Below are 24246 nucleotides of genomic sequence, written 5' to 3'. Positions count from 1 at the left end.
TTACTGGGGTACACCTGTGCCTGTACCCACATTCACTCCCATCATATCACCCTTGGATTGAATCCCAAATCTATTTATTTATATGGCTGATGCCTTTGTCCAAGGCAACCTACAACATTTGAGATACAATTGGTGCCATTTCTTTTGGAGCACAGGCAGGTCAAGTGACTTGCTCAGGGTCACACAGTGGTGTCAGTAGTGGGATTTGAACCCACAACCTCAGGTTTTGAAGTCCTTAACCAGTGCCAACACTGGATCAGACGCCTAGATGGGACAAGAAGACACATTGAGTGAAACCTGGATGGGACGCAAGTTGAGCACAGGGCCCAACCAAACACATGCATCGACATTCACTCATGATGAGCCAATCCAAAAAGCGGTCCTAGTACAGAAGTGGGCACACATTCACACAAACCTCCCAGACAGGATGCCAGTCCACCCCAATGGACTCAATTGTGTACTCAAGTCACATTGGGACAATTTGGTGTGGTGTGGTGGTTAAGGCCTTGGACTACAAACCCTGATGTTGTGGGTTCAAATCCCACTGCTGACACCATTATGTGACCTGCCTGGAAAAAATAAATAAATGTAACTTATTAACTTTTATAATCTCAAATATTATGAGATTAATTTGAAAATGAAATTAATTGTAATGAGATGTTATAAATGATATCCAAGGTATCATCCAATTACGTAAATAATAATAATAAAATGGAGACAATCCAGAAGGAGTTGTAATACCCTTCTTAGGGTACTGAAGCCAACCCCAAACTGGATGCCAGTCCATCATAGGGCACATTTGTGCACACACACACGCACACACACACACACACACTCATACTGGACAAGAGAGGGGTCTCCAGCTCAAGCTGAAATAGCAGAAGAAAAACCAACACAGACATGGAGAGGACATGCAAACTTCACAAAGGGGGCGCAAAGCAAGTACCCAAGAGCTGTGCCCAGACCACAGTGCCAGCGTGCTGCCCTCCTACTTTTGCAGTCACATTTTCACACACACACTCATGCAAGACAAGAGAGGGGTCTCCAGCTCAAGCTGAAATAGCAGAAGAAAAACCAACACAGACATGGAGAGGACATGCAAACTTCACAAAGGGGGTGCAAAGCAAGTACCCGAGAGCTGTGCCCAGACCACAGTGCCAGCGTGCTGCCCTCCTACTTTTGCAGTCACATTTTCACACACACACTCATGCAAGACAAGAGAGGGGTCTCCAGCTCAAGCTGAAATAGCAGAAGAAAAACCAACACAGACATGGAGAGGACAAGCAAACTTCACAAAGGGGGTGCAAAGCAAGTACCCGAGAGCTGTGCCCAGACCACAGTGCCAGCGTGCTGCCCTCCAACTTTTGCAGTCTCATTTTCACACACACACTCATACAAGACAAGAGAGGGGTCTCCAGCTCAAGCTGAAATAGCAGAAGAAAAACCAACACAGACATGAAGAGGACAAGCAAACTTCACAAAGGGGGCGCAAAGCAAGTACCCAAGAGCTGTGCCCAGACTGCGGTGCCAGCGTGCTGCCCTCCTACTTTTGCAGTCACATTTTCGCCCTTCCTAAGTACTGCACATCCACGTGATAAAACACCAAACGCGCCCGTCACGATGGCCGTGAATTGCCAGGCTTTACTTCTCACCCTGAGCGGTCAAGTTGATGGGCTGCCTGTTGACAGCAATCTGAGAAGCCCTTATGAGATGTGTGGACAGCCATAAGCCTCACAATTCCTCACACTCCTCTCTCTCTCCTTTTATCTTTTTATTAGCAGTTCAATAGACAGAAAGACAAATCAGAAATGACAAAAAGGGGGCAAACACCTGAAGGGAGATCGAGGAGCAGCCTGCACCAGAGCAACCCTGATCAAGGGCACACATGCCAGTCTATTTTTTCTGGTCGGCTGTGAATGGCAGATTTCCGGGCTGAGGCCTCCTTCCCATTTGCTTGCCATTCTGAATTCCTCAGCGGTGTCCGAATCAAGAGCCTCTAATTTACTTTGTGTCAGACGTCCACCTTCTTCTCGGGCTGAACTGCCTGTTAGGTGCGGTGACATTCTGAAGCACGAGTCCTTACGTGTCTAAGCACATTTTGACCTTATCACCACATGCAGATGCTGCTGATTTTAGCAGACACAAATGGGGGCAAACTGTAGTTAATACAAGTCCTACAAAACAGACAAGAATGCAACGCAAAGAATCACAACACAGAAAAACGTCATGACAGGCCCAGCATGTGACCACCTGACAGCGGTGACCACCATGCATCTAATAAACTCACAGGCAGTCACTGGGACAGCAAGTCAGGGGGCCGTGGATTATGGATGTTATGAGAAGTCAAGCAAAATGACCCCTTTTATTGGCTAACTGAACAGATTACAATATGCAAGCTTTTCTTATCTTGCCTTATCTGGCCTTGAAAGCCTGCATATTGTAATCTTTTTAGTTAGCCAATAAAAGGGGTCATTTTGCTTGACTTCTCATTACGTCCATAATGGCTAACACGGTACAGCACCTTAGTACTACTCTGTCAGATCCGCAAATCCTTCTCACTAGTCTCACATTTACTTATACAGAAAGCTTCCGGTCATTTCTCAGAATATTCTGTCACATCACAATACTCTCCATGCCACTTAAAACATTTTCAGGGTCAAAGATGTCCAGAGGCTTACCCAGCAGCCTAGGGTGCAAGGCAGGAAACAGCCCCCATACTTTGTATTATACAATCCCCATGACCCCGAATTGCTTTGAAAATGTTACGATTGTACAGCCACCCTTGATCCTGTGCTGAATTAAGGTGCTTTGGGAATATAAAATATTAGAATATAGGGCAGCACAGTGCCACAGTGGTTGCCAATGCTGCCACATGAATGCTAAGCCCACTCGATGTCCAGGAAGAGTTTGCATGACTTCCAGCGTCCATGTGGGTTTCCTCCCACATCCAGGGAGATGTGCGGATTCAATTAATTGTCAAGTTCAACATGGCCCTCAATGTGTGTGGGTGTTGTACGTGTACATCATATCTGGGGCCTTGTACCCAGTGAGGTCACTGGAAAGGGGTGTGTGGTGCTCCCGATATCTGTGCAAAAGGACGAAGATCTGAAGCTTCAGAGTCCTGGTGCTTCCTAATATGGTTGTGAGACATGGACGCTATCCAGTGACCTGAGATGAAGACTGGACTCCTGTGTCTCTTCAGAGAATCCTTGGGTACTCGGTTTCACTCTGTGTTGCTCATGGAGTCCCGAATGACGCACATGACCTGCATTGTGAGGGAGCGTCAGTTATGGTACTGTGGCCATGCGGGCCATTACCTGAGGGTGATCCGGCTCACAGGACCCTCATTGCTAAGGACCAGGCCAAGGGGACACCTACGTAACACCTGGCTGTGGAACATAGAGGGTCATTTCCAGGGGGTGAGACTGGACTGCATGTCTGCCTGGGGGGTTGCCAACCAGGATCCCGAGAAGTTCCATCGTGTGGTGGGTGCAGCAGCACACTGTACAAGTGCATGCTCCCCAACCTGACCTGACCTGACTTGTATCCAGTGAATAATATCTATACTAATAAAAGGCAAAGCCCTCACTGACTCACTCATCACTAATTCTCCAACTTCCCGTGTAGGTAGAAGGCTCAAATTTGGCAGACTCCTCATTCCTTACAGCTTGTTTACAAAAGTTAAGCAGGTTTCATTTTGAAATTCTACGCGTAACGGTCACAACGGTCGACAATGTCCGCCATGTTAAACTTTCTTATTTACCGCCCCATCTTCACGAAATTTGGTAGGCGGCTTCCCTGCGCTAACCGAAACCGATGTACATACTTATTCCGGTGGTATGACGCCACTGTCGGCCGCCATATTGAACTTTCCAACGGTCTTTGTTAGTTATGGGCCCATCTTCAAGAAATTTGGTACGCATGTTCCCAACGCTAACTGAATCCTACTTACATACATATATACGTCCATAGCCTGTAGCTCGGTCACCGTGTGAGGCGGCGTTGATTCCCCCATCCCCATGCCTCCCACGTAGTTGGCTGTCTGCCTATATAAGGCCGTCTGTCGCTCCGGTCTCTTCATTCCCTTCCTTGCTTCGCCACGGTATTCACGTCTCCCTGCTGATAACTGCAGCCTTTTTATTTAATCCACGGCTTCTCCGCTGTTTTATTGTTTGTTTATCACGACTATAGCTATTGTGTAGGTATTTTAGACTTAGTTTACATTGTTCAGGTACCCATTTCCTTTATCGTTCCAACCGTACCCCCATTAACATGTCTATCGAGGTGATCACCATCAATCAAAGAACTGTCACTCACTGAGTGGTTTCCATGCCCGGAGATGGCGCCTGCCTTTTCCATTCTCTGTGTTACATATTGCACGGCCATATCAGGATCACTCTTGATATCCAGAGGAACATTGTGTCTTATGTATTGAATGACTGCGACAGGTTCAAGGTGTGGACTGATGACGGTACAGGAGATAATTATACTACACAGGAGCACTAGAAGAGCGAAATGCTTAAGCCCTTCACCTGTGGTTCTGCATGTGAGTTGATGGCTGCCGCTGAATTGTTCGGTTGTCGCTTTCAATTGTACCTAAATGGCCAAATATTTTACACCTTCAGACAACCGCCAATGCCTCTTAAACATCTTAGATTCACAGGTGACGATTTGAGTAGTGGACACTTTGATGTTTATGAATGTTTAAACTCTCAAAAGCTGGATGTGAAGTTATCGATGAAACCCATTTCCATTCAAACGCCTCCAATTTCCAGTAAGGCTCTGCTTCGCAATGACAATTAATAAGTCTCAGGGACAGACCCTACAAAAGGTTGGCATTGCTTTGAGGCGACATTGCTTTTCACATGGCCAACTATACATTGCATGCTCAAGAGTAAGCTCAGCGCACAGCTTGGTCATATTACAACCGGAGGGCCGAAATGACAACGTGGTATACAAAGAGATCCTTAACAAATAATTATTGGGATATTTTCTCTAAGTTTAAAAAGGTTTATGTTTCTTCTGAATAAAAATTTTAAAGCAGTACTTCACCGCTGTGAAGCGCAGGTATTTTGCTAGTAATATAATATAATATAATATAATATAATATAATATAATATAATATAATATAATATAATATAATATAATATAATATCATATAATATATTTCTAGCTAGAATAGACTCCAGTGACCCTGTTCAGGACTAAGTGAGTTTGAAAATGACTGTACTCTGTAGTAATGTCCTCTTCTTTCGGCTGCTCCCGTTAGGGGTTGCTACAGCGGATCATCTTCTTCCATATCTTTCTGTCCTCGTCATCTTGTTTTGTTACACCCGTCACCTTCATGTCGTCTCTCACCACATCCATAAACCTCCTCTTAGGCCTTCCTCTTCTCCCCTTACCTGGCAGCTCTATCCTTAGCACCCTTCTCCCAATATACCCAGCATCTCTCCTCTGCACATGTCCAAACCAACGCAATCTCGCCTCTCTGACTTTGTCTCCAAACCTTCCAACTTGAGCTGACCCTCTAATGCACTCATTTCTAATCCTCGCCATCCTCGTCACACCCAATGCCAATCTTAGCATCTTTAACTCTGCCACCTCCAGCTCTGTCCCCTGCTTTCTGGTCAGTGCCACCGTCTCCAGCCCATATAACATAGCTGGTCTCACTACCGTCCTGTAGACCTTCCCTTTCACTCTTGCTGGTACTCGTCTGTCACAAATCACTCCTGACACTCTTCTCCACCCATTCCACCCTGCCTGCACTCTCTTCTTCACTTCTCTTCCACAATCCCCATTACTCTGTACTGTTGATCCCAAGTATTTAAACTCATCCACCTTCACCAACTCTACTCCCCTCATCCTCACCATTTCACTGACCTCCCTCTCATTCACACACATGTATTCTGTCTTGTTTCTACTGACCTTCATTCCTCTCCTCTCATATCTCCACCTCTCCAGGGTCTCCTCAACCTGCTCCCTACTATCACTACAGATCACAATGTCATCAGCAAACATCACAGTCCACGGGGACTCCTGTCTAATCTCGTCTGTCAACCTGTCCATCACCATTGCAAATAAGAAAGGGCTCAGAGCCGATCCCTGATGTAATCCCACCTCCGTCACTCCCTCTCCACTGCCACCCTTCCCTCGTACATATCCTGTGCCACTCTTACGTACTTCTCTGCCACTCCTGACTTCCTCTTACAATACCACAACTGCTCTTGAGGCACCCTGTCATATTCTGTTTCCAGGTCCATAAAGATAATAGAATTTAATATAATTTAATGGATGGATGGCTAGTGTAACATAGGATGACACTCAGTAAGGAGATCAGGGTTCAAATCCCGGGTTCTCCCAGGGTGGACTTTGCATGTTCTCCCCGTGCCTACATGGGTTTCCTCCCACAATCCAAATAGGTGCAGGTTAGCTGCTCAGTACTGTTAAATTCCTCTTCACAATCATCACTTTCTTCTTTCTGCATGTACTCAAGTGTAAAATATGTAGGGTTGCTGCTAAAGTGGCCATATTGTGTGTGTGTGTGAGTATGAGTGTGTTCACCCTGCGATGGACTGGCACCCTGGTTCCGGTGATTGTTCCTGCTTTGTTCCCTATGCCTGCTAGGATAGGCACCAACACCCCACCACTTTCCTCAGGATTAAGCAGATTAGAATAAGGGTTTGTTATAATATAAAATAATGGATGGCAATATACCAGGGTGGTACAGTGGTGCATTGGCATCAAGGAGACCAGGGTTCACAGCTGAGATTTGTGCACAGGAGCCACCAACTGCCACTTTTTTTTTTTTCTGTATTTCTTCAGCTTGAACGTGTATCATTTAAACATTTGCCCGGCTCTGGCGTCTCGCTATCTGTCTATCTGTTATCTGAGGCCCTCAGCTCTGTATCCTGTCCAGCTGTAGTGGTGAACGCTTTTCATGTGATTCACATCAAAGGAGTAGCAGAGACGAAACACATCAGCTTTCACAAGTCGGGCGGCACACGCAGGCGAGCCTAAAGCCGTGCTCGAAATTCCATCGTGCTGCTTGTGGGCCGTGGTCGGAACGCCTGGCGACCTGCAGATCTCGTGCCGTTCATTTGTGGCAGGATGCTGTGCATTTAACTTGGGACTTCAGCTTTTTTTAATCTAACGTTTTCCCAACGCTAGTCGTAATTTTGACTTTTGTGGCCCAAACCAGAAGCCAGAATGTAAGTGGCAGACCGGAGAACCTATGGCCCCACAATCCACCCAGCCCACCCTAGGTCAGTATGGCTCAAAGCCCACAGCTGATCAGTCTGGCCCACCAATTCACACAGCCCACTGTGGATCATTCCAGCTCCCATTCCACGCAGCGGGGTCATGCAGGCCTCCTAATTTATGTAACCCACCAGGGGTCAGGCTGCTCTCCCAACTGTTACAGTCCACACCATGGATCAGGCCAATCTTCCTAGTAATAAAACAGCCCACCATGGATCAGGTGGGTCTAACAACTGATACCTACCATGGGTCTTAACACAGCCCACCGTGGGTCATTCTGGTCCCCCATTTGGCAGACCAGCTCCCGATTCCCACAATCCATTGCAGATCAGCTTGGTCTCCCAATCAGCACTATCCACCATGAGTCAGCCTGGCTGCTAATAATAATAAATAATAATAATAATAATAATCATACTTTTTTTTTATATGGCGCCTTTCCCATGCTCAAGGCGCTAATTTGCAAACTCCATGATTTATCGGTGGAGTATGCAATTCACCCAGATCTCCGTAGGTCAGTCTGGCTGCTAATAATAATAATAATAATAATAATAATAATAATAACAATCATAGATGATCCACTGTGGCAACCCCTAACGGGAGTAGCTTAAAGATGAAGGAGAAGAATCATCATCATCCTCATACATTTTAGCTATATGGCCCCTTTCCCATGTTCCCATTCACAAACTCCATCATTTAATGGTGGAATACGCAATACACCCAGGTCTCCGTGGGTCATTCTGGCTGCTAATAATAATCATCATCATCATCGTCATAATACATTTTATTTATATGGTGCCTTCCCCATGCTTAAGGCGCTAATTCATTAAATCCATGATTTATCGGTGGAGTACGCAATTCACCCAGGTCTCCGTAGGTCAGTCTGGCTGATAATAATAATAATAATAACAATCATAGATGATCCACTGTGGCAACCCCTAACGGGAGTAGCTGAAAGATGAAGGAGAAGAATCATCATCATCCTCATACGTTTTAGTTATATGGCCCCTTTCCCATGTTCCCATTCACAAACTCCATCATTTAATGGTGGAATACACCCAGGTCTCCGTGGGTCATTCTGGCTGCTAATAATAATCATCATCATCATCGTCATAATACATTTTATTTATATGGTGCCTTCCCCATGCTTAAGGCGCTAATTCATTAAATCCATGATTTATCGGTGGAGTACGCAATACACCCATGTCTCCGTGAGTCAGTCTGGCTGCTAATAATAATCATCATCATACATTTTACTGATATGGCGCCTTTCCCATGCTCAAGGTGCTAATTTACAAACTCCATGATTTATCAGTGGAGTATACAATACACCCAGGTCTCAGTGGGTCAGTCTGGCCTCCACCTCCACACGGCCCACCACAGGTTAGTCAGGCTCCCAATCGACTGGGCCCACCATATGGTGGTCTGTCTCTCAGTCCACACAGAGCACAGTGGGTCAGTTCACACCCCATCGCTGCCAAATTTAGAACAGAAGACCGCACTGTGACGTCTGGGGTTAGTGATGGATGAGGAGTCAAGAGAGTGTGGGCGGAGAAGATGAAGATGGGATTGTTTGAAGAGCTCAGGGCCGTCTGATGGCCTCAAGGTGAGATTAGACTTTAATCCCATCGCCACCCTCACCCCGTCACTTCCCTTTTGTCTGCTGTCATCACTCTTTTTTTAAGTTTGCAGACCCTTTAATTCTCCTCTTTCCCTTAGTCATGTCACTTCTTTGTCAAATCTCCGACTTGGAGTTGCCCATCTCCATTTGGTGTCATATCGTCTTCAGTTTCCTCGTTTCTTCTCAGATGTCTCAGAATGTCGCAGTGCTGAGCTGTCTTTATTAACATGAAAACCCATCGCTGAGCCGGCCAAGTCGCTTCCATGACTCTTTGTGCAGTCGTTCATCCCCCAGCCCCCGGCTGAAATCTGATCCTGCGTGTGGCTTTAGTTTTAAAGTAATTTCACATTTTGCTTGGCGGAAGTCAGGGTTTTATGGGTGATATGAAAAATACCGGCACTGTTTCTCTGCTGGCCTCCCAGCTGGAACAAATTAGAGCAAGAGAGAAAGAAAGAAAAGAAAAGAAAGGAGAGAGGAAGATGGTGGGGGGAGGAAGAGAGAGAGAGAACAGAGACCCTTTTCTACAGGCAGTTATGCCAAGGAGTCCAAGATCAGGGTTCCATGTAAATACACAGCTGTGCCCGTGTGCTCTGTTAGGTGGGCATCAGGTCAGGTGACCTGCAAAATGCACTACAAGCGGATGGGCAATGCAAATGTCAAAATGCATTAAGGGACAGAAGTCTACGATGGAATGGCGTCCCACCCCGGTCAGCGTCTTTGTAGATGGATGAGTGTATGCCTGCGTTTAGTGTGCCCTATGGTGGGCAGCAGTGTTGTGCAAGTTCACACCTCACAAGAACTCACTCAAAGTGCAGTTCACACAGATTAAAATGAATCAATTCACGTTCATAGTTCACCATTCAATTTTGAACTATAGTTCATGTTCAGTTCATTTTGTATTTTTTAAGGAGTGAGAATAAATGACCCAGGAGTTTACTGTTTTCAATTTTGCATGTCTTATATTAGGCTATTACAGTGCTTTTGAATAAAACACAATAATTATGAAGACTTTTTTATTTAAATCAGGGCCGGATTTTCCTATAGGCTAACTAGGCTTCAGCCTAGGGCCTCAAGATCAAGAGGGGCCTACATTCAAATTGTTAGCAAAATTTTATTATCTCTCATGTAATTTACAAACTTAAAAATGGAAGGTGAAAGAGCCTCATAAGTGGAATAGCCTAGGGCCTCTTTTCATATAAATCCGGCCCTGATTTAAATACACTTTATTGAGTTATACCCAACAACAAACATGTATAACCATTTATGCTAATATCCTCCTGGTCAAAAAAGAAATTTAATAGATGAAGGTATACATATAAATTACTGCTCTATTTCCAACCGTGTGACACAAATGGTGGCTGTAGGTCAACTAACCGATTATGCTGCCGATCAAAATTCATATCACATATTGCATGTCCATCCATCTATTATCCAGCCCACTATATCCTAACTACAGGGTCACAGGGGTCTGCTGGAGCCAATCCCAGCCAACACAGGGTGCAAGGCAGGAAACAAACTCCGGGTAGGATGCCAGCCCACCACAGGGCACACACACACCCACCAAGCACAATTTAAGATCGCCAATGCACCTAACCTGCATGTCTTTGGACTGTGGGAGGAAACCCACGCAGACACGGGGAGAACATGCAAACTCCACGCAGGGAGGGCCTGGGAAGTCTCCTTACTACCCACTGCGCCACCGTGCCCGCCCCTATTGCATGTCCAATGGGGAAAAATATAACCTTTAAAATAAAATAAAATATAAAGGTTATATTTTTTTCCTAAAAGCGAAAGTGGAGCATCACCGCATGCTCGTGTCAGCGGGGGTGCAGCTTAAGCACAAGCAGGTGGACACAGACGGCACCCACTTGACTTAATGTTATTTTTTCCAAATACAAATAAATGGCAAAAAATTTTTTGTATTTGTAAAAATCCACTATTTCTGCTTATCCGAATACCGTATTTGGATTCGGCTCCACCCCTACATTACAGGGTAAAGCAAAACATTTAATCGGGACCTAAACCAAATCCAGAATGTCACCCAAAACTGAACTAGCCTCACGTTCAAGTTCTTCACTTGCTAACACGTTACGTTAAGTTCACCGTTCTTAGAAAAATGAGCTTGTTCAACGAAGGCGCTCTTTTGAACTCGTTCAGGCACAACACTGGTGGGCTGGTCCACCCATGCAGGATTACCTTCACATGAGTCCATGTGGGTGCATGGATGAATGCGCCCCTGGACGGGCTAGCGCCCCCTAGCCTCGGAGGCTGCTACCTCCAATTAGTCTCAGATGGATTCCTAGCCTGCTTGCCAGCGCTGTGTAGTTTGCACATTTTACCCGTCTCCACGTGGCTTCAACCAAGTCATGGGCTTCAAGGGTTAAACTGGTCTGACTGTGGTGTGTGTGTGTGCGCCACATGATGAACTGGCATGCTATCCAGTGTTGGTTCCTGTCCTGCAACCAATTATTCTGCAATAGGCTTCGGTTCATTTGCAGGTAGTTACTCTTTCTAATGGATTATGCACACTCACTTATAAACTCATAAATCACAAGGGATTCAAACTCCACGTAGTAACGAAAATAGCTGAGCTAAGGAGTGAACGGGGCAGTGCAGTGATTTCACGCTGCCTCCTCAGACATCTGGCATCTTTGGTTCAAATCCCACGCCTGCTGGCTGGCTGGCTGGCTGTTTAGGGTGGACATTGTGATGGACTGGCACCCATTGCCAGTGCCAGGTTATTTTGTGCCCTAGGCCAAGCTTAGGACTGTACGGTAGCTAACCCGTGTGGCTGGGCCACCCCCCTGCCCTTATGATATGCACCCCAGAGAGTGTCAAAGATGAGACCGGATCCACAAAAAAGATTTGGGACAGCCACCCGTGTCATTTTTTCTGGCTGCAAAATGGATGAATTTGTAATACAGATGTGTACAGGTTTGAGTCCAAAACAGAACTAACTGATGAGGTGGAGATGCTGGGTATTTAAAGTGCAGCAGAGGAAGTGAGGTAATCATAACCGGAACCGGGAGTGACGTCATCGGGCTTGTGACCGGAAGGGGTATCTTCTGGACCGCAAGTGGCGTCCTGGGGCTCCTGACCAGAAGTGACGTCATGGGGGCCACGCGGAATTTCCCATACTGGGTCTGCAGTGGAGAAAGAGAACGGATCAGGGAACCTCGCCACCAACTGGTCTGGTGTGGACCTTCCCTTTCACTCTTGCGGATACCCATCTGTCACAAATCACTCCTGACACTCTTCTCCACCCATTCCACCCTGCCTGCACTCTCTTCTTCACCTCTCTTCCACAATCCCCATTACTCTGTACTGTTGATCCCAAGTATTTAAACTCATCCACCTTCGCCAACTCTACTCCCCTCATCCTCACCATTCCACTGACCTCCCTCTCATTCACACACATGTATTCTGTCTTGGTGGTCCTACTGACCTTCATTCCTCTCCACCTTTCCAGGGTCTCCTCAATCTGCTCCCTACTATCACTACAGATCACAATGTCATCAGCAAACATCATAGTCCATGGGGACTCCTGTCTAATCTCGTATGTCAACTGTCCATCACCATTGTAAATAAGAAAGGGCTCAGAGCCGATTCCTGATGTAATTCCACCTCCGTCACTCCTAGCACAGACCTCACCACTGTCACACTTCCCTCCTACATATCCTGTGCCACTCTTACGTACCTCTATGCCACTCCCGACTTCCTCATACAATACCAGAACTTCTCTCGAGGCACCCGGTCATATGCTGTCTCCAGGTCCACAAAGATAATAGAATTTAATATAATTTAATGGATGGATGGATGGATGGATGGCTAGTGTAACATAGGGTGACACTCAGTAAGGAGATCAGGGTTCCCATCCCGGGTTCTCCCTGGGTGGATTTTGCATGTTCTCCCCATGTCTACATGGGTTTCCTCCCACAGTCCAAATAGGTGCAGGTTAGCTGCTTGTTACTATAAATTCTTCTTTACAATCATCACATTCTTCATTCTACATGTACTCAATATGTAAGAAGAAGAAGAAGAAGAAGAGCTGGCACACAAGAGTAGAATTAGTAAACTGTTTATTAGGAAAGCACCTTCTTAATGTTAGCGCCCGTCACTGTTTTTGGAAGGTGCCCAGGGAAGGGCAATGAAAAGAACAGGACTGTCAAACTTGTAGTGCCCCTCCACCTCTTTCTGTGTTGTCCTGCTGCTCTCTACGAGCTACCATGCTGACTCAGAGAGAATGGAGCGGGAAGAAGAAGGAGAAGTTCAGAAGTGAAAGACGTCCTCGTCTGCAAGAACGTCAGACACGGTGCTCTGTGGTCCGCATCCTGGAGAAATTCCATGTCACCTTATCAGTACGAATGTTCATCTAAGAAAGGCAATTGGGTCAGTTTGCGGACCGCTTGGCACATGCTTGTGGACCACATACTGTAACTCAGACCCCTTGTTTTATAGAACTGTGGTGATAAAGTGGGAGCTGAGCGTTCAGATGATGTGTCTGACGTGTCTGTCTGTAATCCCCATGCTCATCAATAGTCAAAAGTGACAGAAAGACTGAGAAAATTACAGTTAAATAAACATGAGAGCGGTGGGCTGGCACCCTGGCCAGGGTTTGTTTCCTGCCTTGCACCCTGTGTTGGCTGGGATTGGCTCCAGCAGACCCCCATGACTCTGTAGTTTGGATATGGCGGGTTGCATAATGGATGGATGGATAAACAGATGATGATGAAGAAGATGATGATTATTCTACCTGCCCACATTACCTGAAGGTTGCCTCAGGTTATCATTACTATGGCATCAAAACTGTTTAATAACAATAATAGGCATGATGGTAAAAATAATAATAATAATAATAATTATTATTATTATTAACATTTGTATTGTGCTTTTCTCGCTACTCAAAGTGTTTCAGTGAGTGGAGATCCATGCATTTCAACCCCCACTAATGTGCAGCACCCACCTGGATGATGTGACGGCAGCTATTTTCACGCCAGCACACTCGCCATACACTAGCTGTTAGGTGGAGAAGGGGTGAGAGAGATAGCCAATTAGGGACTAGGCCATGTTAGGCAATTTAGTCAGGACTCACCTCTTCATGAAGGATGCCCAGCGATCTTTTATGACCACAGAGAGTCAGGGCCTCGGTTTTACGTCTCTTTTGCAGCACTTTGTCCCTGTCACTGCAGTGAGGGCATTGGCAGCCACTTTCAAACCACAGGGTAAGCGCCCCTTGCTGGTCTCACCAACACTTCTTCCAGCAGCACCCCATGCTTTTTCCTAGATATTAAAAGAACAATAACAAGTTATTTATATAGCGCCTTTCCCATGAATTCTAAGTACTGGCCTGGCCTGAACATGCTGAGCGTCAGGTAGATGACCTCTTCTGAAGTGCAGGTGCAATAGCTGCTGGCTATGAACAAAACACAGCATGAACATCCTACTACGGCTACTAGTTTAAACCATTATTATTATCAGTAGTATGTCCATCCATCCATCCATCCATTTTCCAACCCGCTGAATCCTAACTACAGGGTCACGGGGGTCTGCTGGAGCCAATCCCAGCCAACACAGGGCACAAGGCAGGAAACAATCCTGGGCAGGGTGCCAACCCACCGCAGTAGTAGTATGTCTGTATTGTTTAATAGACCTAGTAATTCATGAATATTTTAACTATTATACATCTTTATATTTTAATTAGTAGAGTTATTATAGGGGTGGCATGGTGGCGCAGTGAGTAGCGCTGCTGCCTCGCAGTTAGGAGACCTGGGTTCACTTCCCGGGTCCTCTCTGCGTGGAGTTTGCATGTTCTTCCCGTGTCTGTGTGGGTTTCCTCCCACAGTCCAAAGACATGCAGGTTAGGTGCATTGGCAATTCTCAATTGTCCCTGGTGTGTGTGCGCCCTGTGGTGGGTTGGCGCCCTGCCCGGGGTTTGTTTCCTGCCTTGCACCCTGTGTTGGCTGGGATTGGCTCCCGTGACCCTGTAGTTAAGATATAGCGAGTTGGATAATGGATGGATGGAATTATTATAGCGATTAGTACTAGCATTATGGCTTTTTAATAAACGGACACCAATGTGTGTAGTTGGCACTCACGTCTCCACAGGTCTGCTTCAAGTCCTGCGCTTGTCACTGCCTGTGCGGAATTTTCATATTCTCTCCTTGTCCTGTTATGCAGCCATTGCCATCTAAACAGTGGGAAAAAAATAAAAACTGATAGAAGAATTAATAATAATAGTTGGGTGCAGTATTATTGGTATAATAAATGTGCTAGAAAATTATTTTAATTTATGCTGGGATTAAACAGGCTCAACACAAGACGAGTCACTATTACTGTTAATGTATTCACTCATCCTTTAATGCTAGCTTTTTAGTGAATAATAATAGTATAAAAACTAACATGCCTTTTTGGAAATTCGTATGCATTGTAAAAAAAATTCAATGAGGGAGCCGCACTGCAAATCGGATTAAGCATCGGAACTTTTGATCGTTTATCCCGTCTTTCTGACTGCCATTCTCTCCTTAAACCTCTCAGCGGTGTCTGCCACTCCCCGTGTCCTCGTCTGCTCTTTTCTTCTTTTCTTTTGCGATTTGTGGGCTGAGCGGAGTGGACGCGGAGACCGCTGACTGAGTGACGCGCAGCCTTCTGGTGCCGCTCCAGTTTTCTTTTAATCATTTGACTTTTGTCCCGTTCGTTTGACTCAATATAACGCCAATCACTCTATGGAGTAATCATTGATAGTACTCAACGTGTAAGGCGCTATATAAAGATCAAGGACACTGACGACATCCCAGCTCGTCTCGCACAAGATCCACTCAGGGGTCCGCCCCAGTGAAAGGTTACGATTAACCAGCTGTCACCAGGCGGAGGTGAGAAGTGTTAATTGTGCGTTAAACACCGAGCGACCACAGGCGCCGACTCAGACAGTGCGAGCTGCTCAATGAAATTACGAAACGGGTTGTTTTAGAAACGCACTGTAAACCGGTGTCTCCATGAAGAGCTTGCAGGCTCTGAGCTGACATTCCTGGGTGTGAGGCTGGAAATTGAAGACACGTGAACAAAACGAGACTGCAGAGCACGGATCGAAGTGGCAGCAATCGGAGAGACTCTCGAATACAAAGGTGACCGCAGAGCGCTCTCTCAAAAAACGTGCCTCGCTTGCAGGAGATCCTTCACCTCGTTATTGCTTTTTCTTAAAATGGGACCGGTCCGGTTTTGACCAGCAGTTCTATGACAGTGGTGGTTGTTACTAAAGCAACGCTGTAAAACACAAATTAATTCTGATCACACGAAGGAACTTAACGTCTTAATCTGACTTCTCAGCACCAACCACCTCACATCTGGACACTTCGGATTCTTTCCGTGAGTGAGCGGTAAGTCATTTATATATGTTTTTAATGTTGTCCTCTTAAATATTGAAAAGTTTTATTTTTAGTTTTTTTTCCAGCACGGCATTCTGCAAGGGTACTTGGACAACTTACGTGAAAGGCGCTATATAAAACTGTTTTTTTCATAACGTTTTGCAAGTGATTAGGCTCTTTGTGAAGGACTCTGTAAAATGATTACGTGTTTTTCAGGGTAGTACGGTGACGCAGTTCTTAGTACTGACAGGGGGCGCAATAAGCGGCTTTGCTTTGCAAAGAGTATCTACGATTTGTTTTTTGGCCAGTGTACTTGGACAACGTATGTGAAAGGCGCTATATGAAACAGCGTTTTTATCGTAAAGTTGCTCAAGTGATGAGGCCCTTTGTGAAGGACTCTGTAAAATGATGTGTTGCAGGGTGATATGGCGACTTATAGTACAGACAGGGGGGCGCAACAAGTTGCTTTGCAATGAGTATGTAAGATTTTTTTTTTGGGGGGGGCAGGGTATTTGGACAACTTTTATGTGAAAGGCGCTATATAAAACAGCCATTTTTGTCATGCTGGATGGGTACCTGGACGACGTATGTGAAAGGCGCTATATAAAACAGCGTTTTTTTCATAACGTTGCTCAAGCGATGAGGCAGTCTGTGAAGGACTCTGTGAAATGTGTTGCAGGGTGGTATGGCGACGCAGTTCTTAGTGTTGACTGGGGGCGCAACTCGCTGCTTTGCTTTCCTTTGTAATGGGTGTACAAGATTTTTTTTTTTTTTGGCCCCGCGCCGTAGCGGTGTAGCTCATGTCCGCGCTGTACTTACGGCCAAAGTCCGATTGAAGACTTTGCGGTTTACTTTAGTCCGCCACGCCCACCATATCATGAGAATGGCTATTATTGGACCCCTATGCAACGCATCTTCTGCAACGGTTCGTACATCCGAGTGCCGATGCCACATTCATTTCAGTTCCATTCAGTTTATTGTTGTATGGCGCTCTTCAAGTGAGCGCAGGCGCAGTTCACAAATAAAATGCAAGTAAGTGCCTAAATACAGAATTATTTAACATAAAGACACAGGTTTGTTAAAACACTCAGAAAACAAAGTAGAAACTAAAATAAATGGAGATGACAGTGCAAGGGCCGAACACCCGCCCAAGTCGCTGCCAGCGGGATTTGTCTGCTCGTTTGCTGTGAACTGTTATATAAAAGGGATGACCGATCCAAGTTACTACTGGCCAGTAATCGTAATGTGTATCAAAGGTAAATTAGTGAAGAAATTATTAATGAAAAGGACGTGCGTCACATAGCAAGAACACGGGTGTTAATTAACAGGCGTTAAGACGTGTGTGTGTGTGGTTTTTTTTTTTTTTTTTGAGGGGGGGGGTCGTGTTTCACTGATCTGCTGGAATTATGAGGAAACAACAAAAGCAATCCATATATTTTTGATCTTGATTTTCAGAAGGTGCCACGTGAAACGTTAGTGATCAAACTAAACGAAATGGGAATTCGGGGGGCAAAAGTGGCACAAGCAGGAAATGATGGGTGAAGGGAACTTTATCAGAGGTCATGTTAATAGTGTCCAGCAGGGGTCAGCAGTGGGGCCGCTGCGCTATTTCATATTCATAAATGATCTGGACAAGAATATAATCATTAAGCTGTTTAAGTGTGCAGATTATACCAGACAAGGCGGGAGGGCAGATAATGGGGAATCGGCTAAATTGTTACAGAGGGTCTTGGACACATACAATGTCATCATTTTATTACAAATGTGAGATTTGAATACACACTGGGAGGACTGAAACTTGAAAGTACTGCTTAATGAGAAGGACCGTCATCACTGACTACATCTAGACCGCGTGCAGAAGCAGAAATGTTACGTTATATAGCGCCTTGATGTGCAGCAGACAAGTCAAGGGAGGTTATGCTTAAATTATAACACACTAGTGCGGTCTCACCTGGAGTGCCCTTGGTCTCCACATTACAAAAAAGACACCGCAGCGCCCGAGAAGAACGACGAATGAGGAGAGACTGAGGGAGCGGAGCCCGTTCAGTTTAAGCAGACATGAAATTAAGAGGTGCCATGATTGAAGTGATTAGAATTTTAAAAGTTTGATACGCTTAATAAAGGGCATTAGGGGAACCAGTCACATGAAGGCTCCATAAAGAACCTTTAGATCTCGCGGTCCATGAATAGGTAAAGAAATTTACAAACACCGATCTCCTGATTTTTTAAAGGCCTTTTGCTGTATACAATAAACCCGATTCAAATCAGATTTTCTGGACCTGTTGGGGTCCTGCCAGGTCACTTGTTAGACATTAAAGACTTCTGGATTGTCCACAAATTAAGAAACGTTTCAAACCTCAAAGAACCCAATTTCATATTTCAAGCGCAGAATGAAATGGTTCTTTGTCAAGCAATCGGTCTACCAGGAACCACACCACCGAGAAAAGTGACTATTATTTTGAAGATGGAAGATCCCAGCAGCAAATTCCACTACACGAACACGGGGGCATAATATTGGAAACTTTTTCAGGGCAAATTTCGGACAAATTTTTTCACTGCATAAAGAGTTCTGGACACACTATGGAGACGTGGCTAGTAGAGTGCAGGACCTTCACATTTCGACTTTTGGTCAATGTGGACAAGTAGGTCGGGTGGGCTTGTTGGGCTCAGGGACCTGATACCGTCACAATTGTCGCTAATTGGTCCAGTGTGGCTATTCGGCGGGTCACAATATTGTCGCTAATCCGTCCAGTGTGGCTATTCGGCGGTGTTTAAGGGTTTTCGTTTATGAATTGGCGTCCCGTCCACTTTTGCTTTCCGCTAGGGATGCTATTGGGGGTTTGGGGGAATCCGGTTCTCCAGAAATCGGTCGTTTTAAAAATGGATGTAGGGCTGCCTTTCCGTCGTTTACAAAATATAAAGTCTTGTTTTCTGGAGTTAGTAATACAATTCGGATTACTTTAAATCATTCTTTAGATGTCGTTCGATAATAAAGACGCTAATCAAATGACATTTAGCCGCAACAGCTCGGAAAGTTCTCGGCAGCCTAGGGTATAACAATGTAAAAGTGATCCCTTTATTTTAGGCCATTTTTTTTCCTGGCTGTGGGAATAACATTCGCAAGCTTTCCCGATTTTTTTTTCCTCCCCCGCCCCCCTTTCATGTGCCGTCTCGTTGTTTTTTAGATGCTATCCGGTGTCCGTCCCCAAAGTCGCACGCTCTCCCTGTCCCGACTCTCCTCCTCCCCGATTTCACACGCACACACTTCACGAAGTTGTAAAAAGGCCGCTGACGTCACTTCCCAGCCCATCCCTGAACCTACAGGCAAAAAGGAAAAAAAAAAACGAAAGTTGGAGCGCAGCGCAGCCTGCTGTGTCCCCTGCGTGACCGAAAGCTCCGTGTGTCCGAGGGCCGCTGCTGGCTCTCCTGTGTCCGAGTGTGCGGCTCCAGGTCAGTAACCAGTTTGGGAAATGGGAAGAGATAGTAAAGGGGGGGGGGGGGGTTGTAATTGTACGGGGCAGACTGCTGTCGGGCTGAAAATGCGCACACTTTATGAAGTTATTACGAGAAGGACCGACGAATGTTTTTTATTATTATTTTTAAGTAAATCCTCAGATGACATAATAAGTAAATGGATACATTTGTCTCCGCGCGAGTGTTATTGCGACTTTATCAGTGATCGGGCACGACGGCAATTGATTGGCACTAAGGGGATCCTCCCCTTAGAAATGACCTGGCAAAGAAAAAGAAACTGCCGAGCGACCTCACGATCTGTGCCCGTAAACAGCCCACGTAATCGTCTGCCTAAATCCATTTTCGGTTGGTTGTTTGTTTAACGCTGGCATCTCACTAATGCGCTTCAGTTGGACCGTTGCCGGTTACATAAGCGCGAGAAAGAGGGCAAAGTGTGACAAAGACGAGGCAAAGTAAACGCGCACATGTAATCGACGTGACATGTCATGACTGTGAACGGGAAAGAACAGTAAAATGCCCGGAGCGTCTGAAAATGACACGGCTAGAAAGTCGTATGCCGGGATATCCGATCATCTAAAAGAGCGAAGAAACGCTCGACCGGACGATTCTACCCCAAAGTACCGAGTCTGTGAGCTCAAAGTAGATCAGCAGGTAGGTCGTCAAATAGTCCATATTGAGACCATGTGGCGGTTAAGGCTTTGGACTTCAAACCTTGAGAGTGTGGGTTCAAATTCCACCTCTGACACTGTGTGACCCTGAGCGGGTCACATCACCTGCCTGTGCTTCAACTGGAAAACCAAAAGAAATGAAACCAATGGTGTTTGTAAGTTGCCTTGGATAACGACGTCAGCCAAAAAGTATCACTGGGGAATCGTCACGAAGGTGGGGTGGCATTTCAGCCAGCGCTATTGTTTGTATTATAAGACAATCCTCATGGACTTTAATCCATGTGCTGTGAAGTCCTGGACTTAAGTGCTCCCAGTTTGTATAGATAGATACTTTATTAATCGCAAGGGGAAATTCACATACTCCAGCAGCAGCATACTGATACAAAAAAAAAAAATATTCAATTAAAGAGTAATAAAAATGTAGGTAAAAACAGACAATAACTTTGAATAATGTTAACGTTTACCCCCCCGGGTGGAATTGAAGAGTCGCATAGTTTAGGAGGGGAACGATCTCCTCAGTCTGTCAGTAGAGCAGGACGGTGACAGCAGTCTGTCGCTGAAGCTGCTCCTCTGTCTGGAGATGATCCTGTTTAGTGGATGCAGTGGATTCTCCATCATTGACAGGAGCCTGCTCAGCGCCCGTCGCTCTGCCACAGATGTCGAATTGTCCAGCTCCGTGCCCACAATAGAGCCTGCCTTCCTCACCAGTTTGTCCAGGCATGAGGCATCCGTCTTCTTTATGCTGCCTCCCCAGCACACCACTGTGTAGAAGAGGGCGCTCGCCACAACCGTCTGATAGAACATCTGCAGCATCTTATTGCAGATGTTGAAGGACGCCAGTCTTCTAAGGAAGTATAGTCGGCTCTTGAACAGAGAATCAGTATTGGCAGTCCAGTCAAATTTATCATCCAGCTGCACTCCCAGGTATTTATAGGTCTGCACACAGTCACCTCTGATGATCACGGGGTCCATGAGGGGCCTGGGCCTCCTAAAATCCACCACCAGCTTCTTGGTTTTGCTGGTGTTCAGGTGTAGGTGGTTTGAGTCGCACCATTTAACAAAGTCCTTGATGAGGTTCCTATACTCCTCCTCCTGCCCACTCCTGATGCAGCCCACGATAGCAGTGTCATCAGCGAACCTTTTCAAATGACAGGACTCTGAGTTGTATTGGAAGCCCGATGTATATAGGCTGAACAGGACTGGAGAAAGTACAGTCCCCTGTGGCGCTCCTGTGTTGCTGACCATAATGTCAGACTTGCAGTTCCCAAGACGCACATACTGAGGTCTGTCTGTAAGACAGTCCACAATCCATGCCACCAGGTATGAATCTACTCCCATCTCTGTCAGCTTGTCCCTAAGGAGCAGAGGTTGGATTGTGTTGAAGGCGCTAGAGAAGTCTAGAAACATAATTCTTACAGCACCACTGCCTCTGTCCAAGTGGGAGAGGGATCGGTGTAGCAGACTGATTCACAGAGCTTCACGTCCAACTACTGTAAGACACCAAGATGGATTCCCTGGCATATCCTATGCACTTAAACACTGGCCTGGAGAGGACCTTGTCTGTATGGTACTAGGTAGGACAGCTAGATATCTTATACTGGGACGTTGAACCAAAGAGCAACTAGACAGCAGCTGTTTTATACAGAATATCCCATAGGTATGCTCTATAGGAGACCCCAAATAAAAGTGCTGCTTCTGTTCCAGGCATTCTGAGACACAAGATGGCAGAGCTAGCTGTTCACATACTGAAGCACATATTGCGAGACAGTCCATATATTATTATGAGACATTAATTTGGACAGCTATACATCTAATACACCGTATAAAGCCGATTGTGTGTTTGTCCGGTATGCTGATCCACACCGTTTGACCTTCTTGCCACCAAATTTTGCACAGAGAAGGCTGGTGTATGATTTGTTACAAAATGTAGTCCACACCCATCCGCTCTGGGCAGCACCAAGTTCTTCAGCTTGGGTTTGTCTGGTTTGCATATCCATGTCTTTAAACCTATGTTCAACAACTTTTGCCGATTTGTACAGGGGGACACCATATCCTGGTGAATTGTTGTTGGTGCCCTACCCCGTAGGCGGCACTGGGCACTTCTATTAGTTATAGTGAAGTTCATTACATTGAAACAGAGAGATTCAGGTGCACATGCTACAAGATATTTGACTAAACAATCAAATATTCCATGTATTGTGACATATTGAACTGTAGAGGTCCTAGCCCATATTTTGAGATACGGGACCAGTGACCCTCTGGTCCACAAACTTGGGGTCTGTGAACCAGTGGGACTTTGTTTCATATTGTGTGAGACACTGGTCCAGAGATACTGGGATACTTGGGACTGTAGGTCTGCTGGTCCATATGTTATGAGACACTAACCTCTTATACTGAGACACTCAACTAGAGAGCTACTGTTAATAACTTAAAAGGAACTGAACTGCAGAGCTCCTGGCCCATATTCTGAGGCACTGAACTAGTGACCCCTGGTCCACAGATTGAGAGTTTCAGATCCACAAGAGCTGCTGTTCCATACATTGTGAGACACTAACCCAAAGAGGCCATGGTCTTAAAACCTGTGCTACATTGGATTAAAGGCCTGCTGGTCCATACATAGTGAGACATCAGATGAGGGGGCGCCTGGTCCATAAACTGTGAGACACTGGGTGGGACAGCCAGACTTCCTATATTGAGATGCTAGAGAACTTCAGCTACACAAATAGTAAGACTTTTGACTGAACAACTGCTGAACATGTCTTGTGAGGCAGAGAAGTGCAGAGCCCCTGGTCCATACGGTGAGGCGTTGGACAAGTGACCTCCAGGTCCACTAACCGTGACATGCTGGACTACAGATCTGTATTCCATAAGGTGAGGCGCTGGACCAGTGACCTCCATCTCTACTAACTGTGACATCCTGCAGTGCAGAGCTCCTGGTCTATACAGCGACACACTGGACAAGTGACCTCCAAGTCCACTAAGTGAGACGCTGGACCAGTGACCTCCATGTCTACTACATGCTGGAGTGAACAACTGCTGGACATATCTTGTGAGGCAGTGAAGTGCAGAGCCACTGGTCCATATGGCGAGATGATGGACAAGTGACCTCTAGGTCCACTAACTGTGCCATGTTGGACTGCAGATCTGTATTCCATTGTGGGAGGCTGGACCAGTGACCACCATGTCTACTAATTGTGACATGCTGGACTGCAGATCGCTATTCCATACTGTGAGATGCTGGACCAGTGACCTCCATGTCTACTACATGCTTGATTGCAGAGCTTCTGGTCCATATGATGAGACGCTGGGCAAGTGACCTCCAGGTCCACTAACGGTGACATGTTGGACTGTAGATCGCAATTCCATACTGTGACATACTAGACAAGTGACCTCCATGTCCACCACATGCCGGACTGCAGAGCGAGTGTCTTCTGTATTGTGAGCCCCAGAGAGTTTTAGGTGCACACTTTGTTACACCCCGGACAGCAGAGATGCAGGCAGCAGAACTCTTTTTTTTTTTTTTTTTGTTGTGCTATGTTAGCAGCTGAAAGCTCATGAGGTGAACTCCGCTGAGACCCTAGAGAGACACACATTTGTTAGGAGCCTTAAATGCTCAATCCAGGGCTCCAAGACCTGCTTTATGAACCAAAAGTACGTCTCGCATGGTATCGTTGAATGGTGATGAAAAGACAACTGCAGGAGTGGGACATGCGTGTTTGTCAAGTGGAGTCTCCGCTGAATATTGTATTTTGTTTTTTTTTTTTTTTTTTAAATAATTCTTTGAAGAAATACCGGCCATTGTGCGTCTTGCTGGCTAATGAGTATTTGGTGAGAGGTTCGACCCGTGTGCTTGTCCTGCGCAGGGCGC

The 24246-nt window shown here is 45.9% G+C and overlaps 1 protein-coding gene across 3 annotated transcripts in view; it reads left to right on the top strand.

Annotated features, from left to right (window-relative positions):
- cdc42ep5 (CDC42 effector protein (Rho GTPase binding) 5) overlaps positions 1-24246 on the top strand; it is a 61506-nt gene that overhangs the window by 20464 nt on the left and 16796 nt on the right. The window contains exon 1 of one of the 3 annotated variants that reach the window (XM_028821505.2): positions 15788-16248. The exons of 1 other annotated variant lie outside the window; for it this stretch is intronic. The gene's annotated coding sequence lies outside the window, so the exon portion shown is untranslated. Of the gene's footprint in view, positions 1-15787; positions 16249-19401; positions 19687-24246 lie in introns of those variants that run through there. One more of the 3 variants, XM_028821503.2, reaches the window with a different exon arrangement.

This window comes from Erpetoichthys calabaricus, chromosome 16, assembly GCF_900747795.2.
Source record: "Erpetoichthys calabaricus chromosome 16, fErpCal1.3, whole genome shotgun sequence".
Lineage (NCBI taxonomy): Eukaryota > Metazoa > Chordata > Cladistia > Polypteriformes > Polypteridae > Erpetoichthys > Erpetoichthys calabaricus.
This window is presented reverse-complemented; position numbering and strand designations above follow the sequence as displayed.